Source organism: Anolis carolinensis, chromosome 3 (assembly GCF_035594765.1).
Source record: "Anolis carolinensis isolate JA03-04 chromosome 3, rAnoCar3.1.pri, whole genome shotgun sequence".
NCBI lineage: Eukaryota > Metazoa > Chordata > Lepidosauria > Squamata > Dactyloidae > Anolis > Anolis carolinensis.
In genome coordinates this window covers 30,021,103-30,037,059 of record NC_085843.1, presented here as the reverse complement: position 1 = coordinate 30,037,059, position 15,957 = coordinate 30,021,103, and the positions used below count along the sequence as shown (strand labels likewise).

Sequence of the window (15,957 nt, the reverse complement as noted above, 5' to 3'; positions counted from 1 at the left end):
AGGCTTTCCTGGCTGTTTTTCCATTTCCACCGGGTCCCATGACCCTAACCCCAGCGAACGTGTAGGGCTGACTGTATCACAAATACAGGCAAAACGTGCTGTCGAAGGCTTTCATGGCCGGAACCACTGGGTTGCTGTTCCAAGTTCCATGTTCCAGAAGCATTCTTTCCTGACGTTTCGTCTGTATCTATAGCAGGCATCTTCAGAGGTTGAGAGGTCTGTTGGAAACTAGGCAAGTGGGGTTTATATATATGTGGAAGATCTAGGGTGGGAGAAAGAACACTTGTCTGTTTGAGACAAGTGTGAATGTTGAAACTAGCCACCTTGATTAGCATTGAATAGACATTAAGCTTCAAGGTCTGGTTGCTTTCTGCCTGGGGAGTACTTTATTGAGAGGTATTGGCTGGTCCTGATTGTTTCATGTCTAGAATTCCCCTGTTTTCAGAGTGTTGTTCTTTATTTACTGTCCTGGTTTTCGAGTATTTTAATACTGGTAAACATTCACACTTGGCTCCAATAGACAAGAGTTCTTTCTCTCACTGTGGACCTTCCACAGATATATAAACATCCCTTGCCTAGTTTCCAGTATACCTCACAACCTCTGAGGATGGGCAAAACATCAGGAGAGAATGCTTCTGGAGGAAAAGTCACAGTGACCCAGTGATTCCGGCCATGAAAGCCTTTGTCAATACAAATACAGGGGCTGTTTATCACTCCTGTCTGAAGCCTGTGCCAAGGACAAGTGGGACCAGAGGAGGAAGAATTAGAAGCAGCCACCTCTGACCCACCAGCTCACCATTCGCTACCTGCCTACTTGCTTTTCTTTCTTTCTTTTTCTCTTTCTTACTCTTTCTCTCTTGGAAGTAACAACAGCCATCTCATCTGCTTCTTGCTCACCTGAGTTCTCCTTTTGGATGATACAACAGTATGTTGGAACTGAAGCCCAACTGCCACACTGCTGCCAGACAGAGAGAATGGGAGGGAGATGTCCTGCCTGGCCAACTCAACTTGAGGAGTAGGATTGCCAAACTGAGTACCGGAGAGGGCTCCTGAACCTTTAATGGTCCTGCAGAAGAGGGGTCTCCAGAAGGTGTTGCTTGTTGTGCAACTACGTAACAAGCAACCAAAGTTCCCTCTTCTACACAAAGTGAAAAGTAGAATCATAGAGTTGGAAGAGACCTCATGGGCCATCCAGTCCAACCCCCTGCCAAGAAGCAGGAAAATCACATTTAAAGCACGCCCGTCAGACAGCCATCCAGCCCCTGCTTAAAAGCCACCACAATCTGGGGCAGAGAGTTCCACTGCTGAACATCTCTCACAGTAAGGAAGTTCTTCCTAATGTTCAGGTGGAATCTCCTTTCCTGTAGTTTAAAGCCATTGTTCCGCATCCTAGTCTTCAGGGCAGCAGAAAACAAGCTTGCTCCCTCCTCCCTATGACTTCCCCTCACATATTTATACATGGCCCTGATGTCTCCTCTCAGCCTTCTCTTCTGCAGGCCATACATGCCCAGCCCTTTAAGCCGCTCCTCATAGGGCTTGTTCTCCAGACCCTTGATCATTTGAGTAGTCATCTGGACACATTCCAGCTTGTCAAAATCTCCCTTGAATTGCGGTGCCCAGAACTGGACACAGTGTGATTCCAGGTGTGGTCTGACCAAGGCAGAATAGAGGGGTAGCATGACTTCCCTGGATCTAGACGCTGTACCCCTATTTATGCAGGCCAAAATCCCATTGGTTTTTGTTTGGCTCATGTTTAACTTGTTTTCCACGAGGACTCCAAGATCTTTTTACACGTACTACTGTCGAGCCAGACGTCCTCCATTCTGTATCTTTGCATTTCATTGTTTCTGCCTAAGTGGAGTATCTTGCATTTGTCCCTGTCAAACTTCGTTTTGTTAGTTTTAACCAATCATCTCTCTAATCTGTTAAGATCGTTTTGAATTCTGTTCCTGTCTTCTGGAGTATTAGCCATCCCGCCCAATTTGGTGTTTTTTGCAAACTTAATGATCATGCCTTCTAACCCTTCATCTAAATCATTCATAAAAAAATGTTGAACAGAAGCGGGCCCAGGACTGAACCCTGCTTATGGCACTCCACTCGTCACTTCTTTCCAGGATGAAGACGCACTGGTGAGCACCCTTTGGGTTCGTTCACTTAGCCAATTACAGATCCAAGTAGAGAAGGCTTCTCCAGTGTATACAGGTGCCAGCCACTGAGTGGGGGGGGGGGGGGGGACTTACTTCTGCATTGTGTCATTCAAAAGGAAAGTACAAATCAAGAGCTTAGGAAAAAATAGAGTGCTGTCCTCCACATAAAATACCCCCCCCCCCCAAAAATTGTCTTCAAATTTCATGGCAGAGAATGACACTGAACATATTTCACACAGTACAAGTCATATTTGCTGTTTTCATGTTACCCAGGCAACTGCCTGGCCGTTTTTTTTGCTGACTGAACTGTGTTTCTAAATACTGGACTAAAAGTTATCAGAAATGTCAGGAAATGAAGGAATTTTCAATATGCCCTAGTCCATTGCTATTCCCCTGAGTGAATGCATGGAGAAAGAAAAAAATGCCACCTTTTTTTTACATAGAGTTGAAACCTTTGGGAGCAGGATGACTGTGATAGATGGTGACAGCCAGATTAAAGAAGACGTGGGTGCTGTGGTATTGAAGAAATACAGGGTGTTTCAAAATAATGAACTCAATTTCAAAGCAGTATATTTCACAATGGCAATATATTTAAAAGTTTCCCTTTGACATTTAGTCACGTCCGCCTCTGAGGGTTGGTGCTCATCTCCATTTCTAAGCCGAAGTGCCGGCATTATCCCTAGACACCTCCAAGGTCATGTGGCTGGCATGACTGCATGGAGCGCCACTACCTCCCCTCCGGAGAGGTACCTATTTATCTACTCACATTTGCATGTTTTCGAACTGCTAGGTTGGCAGAAGCTGGGGCTAACAGTAGGTGCTCACCCTGCTCCCCAGATTTGAACCACTGACCTTTTGGTCAGCAAGTTCAGCAGCTCAGCAGTTTAATCTGCTGCGCCACTGGGGCCTCTGGCAATATATTACATCTACACAAAAAAGTGATACATGGTTTAATAAGTTATTAAGTTATGAAATCTTATTAGCCATTTTATAAATGCTCTATGTGCCCTCCATCTGCTACACAGACAATATTGAGACAACTGTTGATCACAAAATGCTTTATGTTGTGGAGTCACCATCTTGCGAATAACTATGGCTAGGGGCTGTTTGTGCACTGGGAGAGACATCTAGCAGTAATCATTTGAAGCTGCATGCCACTCTCTTTCAAGTGGCAGTTTGTGGTTGCAAAGATATAGCAATTTCAAACTGGGTCAATCTTTTTGGAATACCCTGTAGATTTTATCTGCTAATCCTCATCACTGCTACACATTCCTGGACAAAGTGCAACCACTGCTGCATAAGGCATCACTAGGATTTCTCCCTTATTCCTTGTTTCCGTGAAATGTCAGAATATAGCCAAATCATTCAAACAAGACCATGAGATTTGAATGCCCTTGCGTTCCAAATCCAACTGTGATTTGAAGAGTTGTACAAGAAGTGGGAAGGAGGAACCAACTTCATCCTCTTTTTGTGGACTACAGCCCATTTCATCAGGCCTATGCAATGTTATCAGAGGGGAATTATTTTATTTATTTTATGCTGAATAAATGTACACCAAAAGGCATAGTGATTTCACATTGAGTTATGTCTTTGGAGAACAGGCTTTGAATCCCCATTAGCCATGAAAACACATTGAGTGGCCTTGGGCAAGTCACACACTTTTAACCTCGGAAAAAAAAAAACCCTATCGTAGGGTCAACATAAGTCAGAAAGAACTGGAGGGGACTCAATAATATCAAAAGATCAAAAAGTTGGAGGACCATTGTGTTTCTGTAAAAAAAAAAAAAGATTTCCACTGACATAAAATCTCTCATCTCCTTCCCTGATCTTCCCCAAGCCTTAGGTTTACAGAGAGGCCTTATTGCACCCCTTTCAGTCAACGCACAACTCTCTGTGTGTATCCACTTTACTCTTTCCAGAAACTTCCCACCTGCTGATTCTTAAAGGTAATCTCCCAAGTAAGTGGCTCAAAGACCCATCCCTGCAGTTTAACTGACTCATTCAAAAAAACATACAGAGTCATTATGAAACATTAAGGCTCTTTTGAGAAACCTGGGGCTCTATTCTTGTGTCACTATAAAGAAAACCAAAGTGACCAATTCACAGTAATAGTCAGGAAATGTACAACAGCAAAGGCTTCAGAGAAGTCTGCCAAAGCCTTTCCTTTAAGCCGGGATTGAGAATGGTTTCACACAAAACAGATTTTCTACATAAGCATTTTATTTTCCTTATAGCATCTATGTCTTGCCTTTCTTCTAAGGATCTCAAAATGTCTTCCCTTCCGTGCACCCGTGCACACACACATTCACCCTCTCAAGATAGTTCTATGATTATGGCATCATATATCAGAAATGCACAGACAACCTTTGCTTAAGAATCTTACATTAAGTTGCCTGCATGTAATGGAAATCAATGTGACAACTTTGTTGCAGTATCGTATAAATGTATTGTGTTTGTGCATGAAGACTCAACTCATTCCCACTGTGTTTTTTTTTTTTTCCTGTGTCAGGAGCGATGTCAGGACCCAGGCTGCAGAGCACCAATAACCATACACAGAGGCCAGAATCTATCTAATATCTTTATTGAGGAAATATATAAAGTTAATAAAAGCAAGTGTAGAAAATAGTTCAGAAGTAGACCTTTCAGGAAAGGTCAAAATTAGTCCAAGAAAACAATGTCCAATATGAAATATTAAGGTCCAAAGTTGTAATCCAATAACCGAAACACTCACTTTGCCAAGCAAAGTGAGGGGAAATGACAAGGTCCTTTAGTCCATGGAGCTTAAAGCAAGGCTAGGAAGCAAACTAGATTCTTGGCAAACAAGGCTTGATTCAAGGCAACAAGAAGCGAGGAGCAAGAACTGGGTCCGTGGGAAATCCGTGGCGAGGTCCGGGGAACAAGGCAGGGCTGGAACGAGAACAAGGTCCTGGAAACTGGAGTAGCGTAGTCCACACACAATCTACTCCCATAGCTGACGAATTGACTCCGCAAGGAATCCTTTGTGGCCAAGCATCTATATAGGATCTTGTTTTCCCGCCAAAGCAGACTTTCTCTGGGGAACAAGAACCGAAACCTAAACTGTCCAGATGCAGGACTCCTTAAACTTTCCCAAGGGATGTAGACTTAATCTTCTAATTGTCTGGCAGCTATCCGGGCGCTTCGGCGAGTCGCCTCCCGCGCGTGTCTATCTTGATTATAATAAAGGCGGCGCGAAAATGTGGGAGATTTCTCCTCAAGGCTTGTTTGTCTGACTTCTTGTGGGCAAACATCCTGCAGCTGCAAGGGCTCCAAATCTGGCAGAAACGGTGGGAAACCCAAGTTTTCCTCTTCATCTGCCACAACAGTACTAGGAACGGGACTACATGGCCCATAAGTCATCACAAGCGACTTGAGAAACTGCAAGTCTCTTCTGGTGTGAGAGAATTGGACATCTGCAAGGACATTGCCCAGGGGACGCCTGGATGTTTTGATTTTTTACCATCCTTGTGAGAGGCCTCTCTCATGTCACCACATGGAGCTGGAGCTGATAGAGGGAGCTCATCCGCGCTCTTCCCTGATTGGATTTGAACTGGCAGCCTTCAAGTCAGCAGTCCTGCTGGCACAAGGGTTTAACCCACTGCACCAATGTGTTGAAAGGTCCTGATGTATAGCCTTTTTATTGTTACGAAAATCTGAAAATACAACATTAAAATATTATTTTGTTGTCACTTGAGCTCAAAACCAGAAAATATTGGCAGCGTGATGTGAACTACAAGGAGGTTGTTTAAGCCTGCTACCAGTAGACCACAACCAAAGTGGATGCTTGCTCTAAGGCCCCTTCTACACAGCTGAATAAAATCCCACATTATCTGCTTTAAACTGGAATATATGGCAGTGTGGACTCAGATATTCCAGTTCAAAGCAGATATTGTGGGATTTTCTGCCTTGATATTCTGGATTATATCGCTGTGTGGGAGGGCCCTAAGGGTGTTACTAGGACCAGGGTCATCTACTTTGTGTGTGCCTTCATATCACTTGTCGATTTATGATGACCCCATAAATATAAAAGGGTTTTTTAAGGCAAAGGAATACACCGAGGTCATTTTGTCAGTTTCTTCCCATGAAATATAACCTACAGCACCCGATCTTTGTTTATGGTTTCCCATAAACAAGAAAACACTATCCTGGCCTACAGGCAGAAACCCCCAATTTTGAGGGTAAAACTACAGTGTGAGTTCACTATGCATAGCAACAACAACAAAAAACACACCTAAAACCGAATCCAACGAAACTGCAGGGAGTTGATGTTGCCCATTTTCAAAATACAGCTAAAACTTAAAAAAAAAAAAAGGTTGAAGAGAACTCAGAAGGAAAGCATGGCATCCTGAGAATTCTCATCCGTTCTAGTCTTAGATGCTTTTCAGGAAACATAATACTCTTTTTAAATATTGCAGATAGATGGGTTTGTTTTCCCCATTTCTGCCCTAAGGCTAATTATCTGGCATGAACTCTTGTCTAATTTTTCTGACACTGTTGTCACACCTCATTCTGACTGATGTGGATGCCTGTCATTATGAAAGAATAATGTTTTTGACTGAAGATTGGAGGGGGGGGAGCAATAGTAAGGAAAAACACATGGTGAAGTTCTAAAAAAGCAGCTTCACAATGCACCTGTACAGCTGCTCGGAGGTTAGAGAAAGTGGCTAAAGAAGAGCCAAATTTCTCATCCACATAAGATTTTATAGGATAATAGTTGATGGGCCTATTGACCAGATATGACCCATGGAATCTCCCCATATTGTCTGTATAGTCCCCTGACCCACCTAGCATCAAGTCTTGAAAAAAGTCTTCATTGCCACCTATGTGAAATGTTTTCAAATGCAAATACTGCATTTGGAGGAATGATTTAGGGATTTCATCTGGAGAGGAAAGGATTAGCTCTTTTTTTACCTGCATACTGTGACACCCCTTTGCAATTAGGCGTGGACCCATGTTTGCAATCCTAATGACAGCACAGAGCAAGGATGGAATTTCTCTGTGTGTGTGTGTACTTTTGAGAAGAGGAGACTGGTGCGTGAGAGAGAATAAGTGTGTCCCATGTTTGTTATGGTGTGTTTATAGCTGCAGATATGCTGTATGTAGATGTGTATAGATACCTGTGTGTTGATTCAAAGAAATAGCCATGTTAGTCTGAAATATCAGCATGCAAAGAGACTAAAAATGAAGTTGGCAGACCTTCCTTCTACCAACTTTTGTAGAAATATCAGTATGCAAAGAAACTGAGAATGAAGTTGATAGCATCAGCTTTTGTAAAAGTAGACTTCATTCTCTCAGTTGGTCTCTAGGGTGCCACAAGATCTCATAAGTGTGTGTGAGAGAGGGACAGTGTGTTTCAACCTATTTTTTTTAATGGACTCACAGAAATGTGTTGTCGAAGGCTTTCATGGCCAGGATCACAGGGTTGTTGTGTGTCTTTCGGGCTGTGTGGCCATGTTCCAGAAGCATTCTCTCCTGACGTTTCGCCCACATCTATGGCAGGCATCCTCAGAGGTTGTGAGGTATGGAGAAAACTAAGCAAAGAGGTAAATATATATCTGTGGAAAGTCTAGGGAAGCTGATGAAGAAGCACAACCTACAAACTATCTACAGACCCACGAAGAAAATCCAACAAATGCTACGGTCAGCGAAGGACAAGAGGGATCCTCTCTCTTCTGCAGGAGTCTACCGGATACCATGCAGCTGTGGACAAGTCTACATAGGGACCACCAAACGCAGCGCCCAAACAAGAGTCAAAGAACATGAAAGGCACTGCAGACTAATTCAACCAGAGAAATCAGCCATAGCAGAGCATTTGATGAACCAGCCTGGACACAGAATACTATTTGAGAACACAAAAATGCTGGACCATTCTAACAACTATCATGTCAGACTACACAGAGAAGCCATTGAAATCCACAAGCATGTGGACAACTTCAACAGAAAGGAAGAAACCATGAAAATGAACAAAATCTGGCTACCAGTATTAAAAAACTCAAGAATCAGAACAGTAAATAAAAAGCAATACTCTAAAAACAGAGGATTTCCAGACATGAATCAACCTAGGGCAGTTAACAACTCTAAACAAAGGATGCCCCAGAGGCAGGAAGAAGACAGCAGATAAGCTTTTCAATGCTAATTAAAGTGATTAACTACACACATTCACACTGACCTCTCTCACCCTAGACTTTCCACAGATATATATTTACCTCTTTGCTTAGTTTTCTCCATACCTCACAACCTCTGAGGATGCCTGCCATAGATGTGGGCGAAACGTCAGGAGAGAATGCTTCTGGAACATGGCCACACAGCCCGAAAGACACACAACAACCCTGTGACTCACAGAAACTTTCCTAATAGGGAATATGACACTTAAGCCAAATATATGGGTCTCTTCAACTTTTGTTATTGTTGTTGCTATAAAATATTTTTATATTATTGGAGTCAAGCTAAATGTTTGGAATGATATTATGGCCAGAACCCTTCAAAAGGAAGGTTTCCTTTTTAAAAAGGATCAAGTTATAAATGTAACTTTCCATCATATACATATGTGTGTATTTCACTATGCTATACATAGCAAGAACACAGCTAACTAGGAAGGCTTTCCACCACAGCAAACCAGGTGAGTCTGTTTAACTAGAATCAGACCTTGGAAAGTAAATTATTTTCCTTTCACCCAGCTGGCAGCAAAAACCAAGATTTTAAGACCCAGTGAGGAACTGGAATGGCACCCCTGGAGGCTTCATGAGACCAGATGAAGAAATAATAGCCTTCAAGGATTGGATTCTTCTTCTTTTTTTCTTTTCTTAGTTTGTTTCATTTATAAATGGGAGGAAAAAGATTCCCTGTACTCCTGTGTTGCTGAAAACCCAATCCCCTGGTTATAACTTTTAGTTCTGCATAGTATGCTAGAGATCAAAAGAGAGAGCCTGACCACAATATTGACTGGGAGTACATCAGCACTGTCCCTGAAGTGCAATGGCACAATGGACTGAACCAGAATGAACAACATTTATGTAATGGTGAAAGTAATTACAAAATCCAGTGATGAAAAGCAGTTGCTCCCTGGTGTCGACTGCAGTTGGCAATGCCTGCAGCAATATAACCAAATCCAAAGCAATTAAATATTCCACCACCTGTTTTTCTTCTTCTTGCCTTCAAATGGAAGTCAGGTATTTGATCCCTAACTATTAATACTACATAATGCTTATGAAATTTTAAATGTAATTTTAATTTTCTGTTTCCTTGTGGCTCATATATTTGTTTCAAGAATCAAGCCTTGTTCTTGATTAAAACCCATATTGCCAGCTGCTTGAAGAACTATTTTTATTTTCCTTCTGCACAAAATGTGTCCAGTTGCCCATTAGAGGAATGCTTGGGTTTGAGTGGATTGCTGTCAGTATCCATTTCCATGGAATGAAAAGAAAAAAAGAGAAAGATATTTTTAAGATCATGCAGTTGTCATTGTGGCTGGATCTACACTGCCATATAATCCAGGTTATTAAAGCAGATTACACTGTCTACTTCCATATCATTTATTTTATTTATTTACTATAGTTATACCCCACCCTTCTCACCCCGAAGGGGACTCAGAGTGGCTTACAAGTGGCAGCAATTCAATGCCACATAAACAGACATACAAATGAAAAACATATCCATTAAAAACCCAAAAATTAAAAAGAAATCCATTATTAAAACCAATGATTGAAACCACATAATCCAAAATCATAATCCAGTGAGCCATTCCAGTTGTCATTACATTTATTCCATAACCACTTATTGCACTGAATTATTGTTCAAAGGCTTGGTCCCACAGCCACATTTTTACTTTCTTTCTAAAGGACAGGAGGGTGAGAGCTGATCTAATTTCGCTGAGGAGGGAGTTTCACAGCTAAGGGGCCACCACTAAGAAGGTCCTGTCTCTCATCCCCACCAACTGCACCTGTGAAAGAGATGGGACCGAGAGCAGGGCCTCCCCAGAGGATCTTAACCTCCGAGGTGGTTCATGGAGGAAGATGCATTCAGATAGGTAAGATGGGCTGTTTAATTCTAAACAGATAATCTAGATTTTATATGGCAGTATAGATGGGGCCTGTCTTTCCCAATTCATAAACATAACTATGTTAGTCTGGAATGTCAGTATGCAAAGGGATCTTGTAGCATCTCAAAGACTGTGAGAACAAAGTTGGTACTATAAGCATATGAAGAAGACTAAGATTATACCACCATCTTTGTCCTTTCAGTCTCTAGGTGCTACAAGAACCCTTTGCATACCAATACCATCCGTAATGTTATCTGATGTTAATGCTTCACCTCACTGCTACTTCTCAACAACATTTTCTTCTCAACTAGATGATTTTTTCCCATATTTTCTAAATTATTTCTATGCAGGGTTCCTGCTAGTCGGGAATCACAGTAGATAACACCATGATGCATTGTCAGGGCCGGTTTAACCTATAAGGCCGCTGAAGCGCCCGCCTCGGGCGCACGCCGCTAGGGGCGCTGTCGAGGCGTCGACAGCGCCCCCGTAGCGTCGCCGATGCTGCCGCTGCGCCGCCGCCGTTTGGCTCAACGGCCTTGCAGCCTGGGCTCAACACAGGCGCAGATCGCCAGCCGATCTGTGCCTGCGTTGAGCAGGCAGGGAGGAAATGGGCGATCTGTCCCGTGCGCACGCGCGCGGGGCAGATCGCCCATTTCCATGGTGCCTGCTCAACGCAGGCGCAGATCGTCAGCCGATCTGTGCCTGCGTTGAGCAGGCAGGGAGGAAATGGGCGATCTGTCCCGTGCGCACGCGCGCGGGGCAGATCGCCCATTTCCATGGTGCCTGCTCAACGCAGGCGCAGATCGTCAGCCGATCTGTGCCTGCGTTGAGCAGGCAGGGAGGAAATGGGCGATCTGTCCCGTGCGCACGCGCGCGGGGCAGATCGCCCATTTCCATGGTGCCTGCTCAACGCAGGCGCAGATCGTCAGCCGATCTGTGCCTGCGTTGAGCAGGCAGGGAGGAAATGGGCGATCTGTCCCGTGCGCACGCGCGCGGGGCAGATCGCCCATTTCCATGGTGCCTGCTCAACGCAGGCACAGATCGCCAGCCGATCTGTGCCTGCGTTGAGCAGGCAGGGCGGAAATGGGCGATCTGTCCCGTGCGCACGCGCGCGGGGCAGATCGCCCATTTCCATGGTGCCTGCTCAACGCAGGCGCAGATCGTCAGCCGATCTGTGCCTGCGTTGAGCAGGCAGGGCGGAAATGGGCGATCTGTCCTGTGCGCACGCGCGCGGGGCAGATCGCCCATTTCCATGGTGCCTGCTCAACGCAGGCGCAGATCGCCAGCCGATCTGTGCCTGCATTGAGCAGGGCGGAAATGGGCGATCTGTCCTGTGCGCATGCGTGCAGGGCAGATCGCCCATTTCCACGGAGCCTGCTCAACGCAGGCACAGATCGCCAGCTGATCTGTGCCTGCGTTGAGCAGGCAGGGCAGAAATGGGCGATCTGTCTTGTGCGGACACGCGCAGGGCAGATTGCCCATTTCCACGGAGCCTGCTCAACGCAGGCACAGATCGCCAGCTGATCTGTGCCTGCGTTGAGCAGGTAGGGCGGAAATGGGCGATCTGTCCTGTGCGCATGCGTGCAGGGCAGATCGCCCATTTCCACGGAGCCTGCTTTCTCGGTGATTGAGGTTTTTTTGGGGGGGGGGCACCAAAATCCTTTTTCGCTTACACTTGAAAATTTCCTTGGGCCGGCTCTGTGCATTGTTGTTGTTGTTCCTATATGCCTTCAGATTATCTCCAATTTATTGATACCTAAAACAACCCTATCACATCGTTTTATTGGTAAGATTTGTTCAGGGGGAAATTGGCTTTGCCTCCCTTGGACTAAAAGTGTGACTTGCCCAAGGACACCCAGTGGACTTCATGACCGAGTGGGGATTCAACCGTATGTCCACCATGCAACTCGAATGCCATTCCTACCTGCAACAGTACTTTTCAATTCAGAATTAATTGTTCTTTTATTGCTGCCACTACCAGCACCAAACACAGTCTGGGGAACGATGTTATTTTTAACTTGCTATTTTTCCAGTCTGTGGTTATTCTGAAAACACACAAGGTTAAACAAGATGCTAAAAAAAGCATCAGGGAAAATGTTGCCATAACACTTTTTGGACAGAGAAAAAGCAAGAATTGCAGTTATCTCAGTGACAGTAAACATGCTGTGAGACTTAGCATGATGTGTGTTAAATGTGCCAGACAGGCAGTTTACACTTAAGAAACATTAAATGGTGTGTGAACCAGGTATGCTATCAAAATAATAGGCTCGCAGATAATCCCAGGGACATTTCCATCCAGATAGATGAAGATGGCTGCATAGAACCAAAGGACAGGACTCCTCCAGAGGTTGGCTTTTCAATATTTACGGGGAGCCCACTGCATGCTGGGAAAGGCTTCAGGAGTTTAGACAGCATTGTTCGAATTCTCATGAATGCACTTCAGTGCAGACATGATCAATAAACCTCATAGTTAAGTGTCTCAATGTAGAGTCTCAGTCCATTGATGTAGGGAGCTCCTGAGAGGCTACGACTCAAAAGACTTGAGACAGAGTAAGCTGCAAAAGGTGGAAAAACCCCTGAAAGAATTGTTTTCCTTGAGAGCCACTAATAATTTCATAATAAAGCAATGAATACTACTACATCACACATGGAAATATTTGGCTGGAAAATAGTGAGGTGTTTTATTAGAAGCAATCCATAATTCTAAAGACAAATACAATGAAGTATGTTTTTCCCCTTTCTTGGTTAGCTTTAGGCTAAATGCTACTCATTTAAATATGTCTAGATTTATGTGTTTTTTTTTTGCAAAGTTACAATCCATTTATCCTGTTCCCTTTTACAGGTACGCCTTACTTTAAGCACTTTTCAATCATACACTACATCATCTTTTTGTGATCTGCACTCAAACCGTTTCTAGTATTTCTGCACTTCCTATTTCAGTGTCATATTCTGGTATTATTATTATTATTATTATTATTATTATTATTATTATTATTAACTTTTATTTCTATTTTTAGGCCTATAACACACTAAAATATATAAACAATAGCATAAAACAGAATAAAACAACAACATTATAACAGAATATAAGAGCAACCATTGAACCAACAACCAATGAACCTGAATTAATAATTAATAATCAGTTTCTGGGCACGGGTGGACAGACTGGTGTGAAACGATTTTGAAGATAGGGCTAATGGATGCCATCTGCCTAAGTCAGATGGCAAAGTTAGGGATGGAAAGCAATGTAAAATGGAGCATAATATTTTTGGGCAAAGAACAGTAGTGCAAGGATGAGATTTTGGGTCCTAGTTGGGACCAAGTTATCTGAGGGATTGTCTAGCTGAGGCCAAACAAAAAACTAAAGAAATTGGGTTCGAATCCTGAATGCAAATTTTTAGTAACTCATATGGAGGGACAAGGAGAGTGACTATAATTATCAATGCAGAGAAATATGACAGCAAAAAAAACCTTTTTTCTGGCCGTCGCCATCTCCCATGTAGACATGCCTCTCGCAAAGGACCTCTTGCATCTAGAAGAAGAGCCTGGTCCAGAGCCTCAACCCGTACTTCATGGATGTGAAGTGTTCCAGTTGCTATAAGATCACTACCATCTTCAGCCATGCACAGAAGGTGGTTTTGTGCATTGGCTGCTCAACTGTGCTCTGCCAGCCCACGGGCAGAAAGGCACGGCTGACCGAAGGATGCTCCTTCTGGCAAAAGCAGCACTAGATATAGAACTGGATGGTTGTTGCCCAGTCCAGGGGTCGGCCACCATGATGGCTCTCTCTCTCTCTCTCTCTCTCTCTCTCTCTCTCTCTCTCTCTCTCTCTCTCTCTCTCTCAGAGAGCAAAGACAGGTCCCAAGACACCAAAGTCCAGCTGCAGCGGAGCAACGCTTGGAGCCCCCAGCTGCTGAGTGGGGGATTGGATCACACCGTGTCCTTGTAGCCTCATCCATTTGACTCAATACATTTTGGACAGCAAAAAAGGGGAAGAACAAGAAACCTCTTTCCAAAATTAGAGAGCTCAAAAGGAAATTTAATCCAAGAGCAGGGACTACAACCAGTATGGGAAAACATTACATGACCAAGGACAAAGACAATAGAAGCAATATACTGAAAACCTGTATAAAAGAGATGAAAGAATGACTGAGTCATCCACGGAAGGACCATTTGAAGAAAAGACTACAATTTCAGAAAATAGAAGATACCTTCAAAGCACTTGGGAGAAATCAATTCACCAGGAATGGACAGCATACCAAGAGAGCTTCTTGAAAGCCAGAGAGACGGAACCTACCCAAATTTTATCTAAAATATGTCAAATATGGAAAACCAAGCTATGGCCCACAGATTGGAAATGCCCAATATACTTTCCAGTCCCACAGAAAAGAAAAGAAAAAGACCAAGAGTTGCAGTTGCCAAGGGATCTTCAAGGCAAGTATTAAGTGATGTTTAAACTTCTACCACAAAGACTTTGACTATACATGGAAGTGGGAGGATGTAATTAGTGAGGTGAGAAGGGATGTAAATGTAAAAAGTAAACATATTGTTAATTCTTAATTGGTGTTATCAAACATTAATTGTGTGGGAGAAGTGACAGCCTAGAACAGATGAGTTGCTTAGCAGTTACTTTGTGATGAAAAGCTAAATAGTCAAAGGAGGTTAAACTGAATTGTTTTGAAGGTATAATGAAATATTGAATCCACACCTGTGAAAGAAATCATACTATGGCCCCCTCCCCTTTTCAATTATTCCTTTTTATCCTTACTTTCTTACAGCATCTTGGTCTTGTGAATAAGGCTGGCTCTACACTGTAGAATTAGTGCAGTTTGACACCATTCTCGCTGCCATGGCTCGTTGTTATGGAATCATGAGATCTGTAGTTAGGTGAGACTATCAGCACTCTTTAGCAAAGAAGGCTAAAGACCTTATAAAAGTAAACCTCCCACGATCCCATAACCTTGAGCTATGACAGTTAAATTGGTGTCAAACTGCATTAATTCTACAATGTAGATGCACCCTTAAATGACAATCATGCTCAGGGGCTTCCTGCAATATTTTCATGATTCTCTAGCTCAGCAGTTCTCAACCTTCCTAATGCCACCACCCCTTAATACAGTTCGTCATGTTATGGTGACCCCAACCATAACATTATTTTCATTGCTACTTCATAACTGTAATGTTGCTACTGTTATGAATTGTAGTGTAAATACCTGATATGCAGGATGTATTTTCATTCACTGGCTCAAATTTGGCACAAATACCCTATATGCCCAAATTTGAATACTGTTGGGGTTGTTGGGGGGGGGGGGATGATTTTGTCATTTGGGAATTGTAGTTGTTGGAATTTATAGTTCACCTACAATCAAAGCGCATTCTGAACTCCACCAATGATGGAATTGAACCAAACTTTACACCCAGAATTCCCATGACCAACAGGAAATACTGGAAAGCTTTGGTGGGCATTGACCTTAAATTTTGGAGTTGTAGTTCACCTACATCCAGAGAGCACTGTGGACTCAAAACATGATGGATCTGGACCAAACTTGGCACAAATACTAATATGCCCAAATTTGAACACTGGTGGAGTTTGGGGGGAAATACACCTTGACATTTGGGAGTTGTAGTTGCTGGGATTTATAGTTCACCTACAATCAAAGAGCCCTTTGAACCCCACCAGAACCCCATGACCCCCAGGTTGAGAAACGTTGCTCCAGCTTTTTGCCGTTACTGAAAAATGAGTAAGGTGGCAAA

The 15,957-nt window shown here is 43.4% G+C and overlaps 1 pseudogene; it reads left to right on the top strand.

Moving 5' to 3' along the window:
* The first annotated feature begins 13,225 nt into the window (after window positions 1-13,225).
* On the top strand, window positions 13,226-14,728 carry LOC134298052 (small ribosomal subunit protein eS27-like; annotated as a pseudogene).
* Window positions 14,729-15,957: the final 1,229 nt, after the last annotated feature.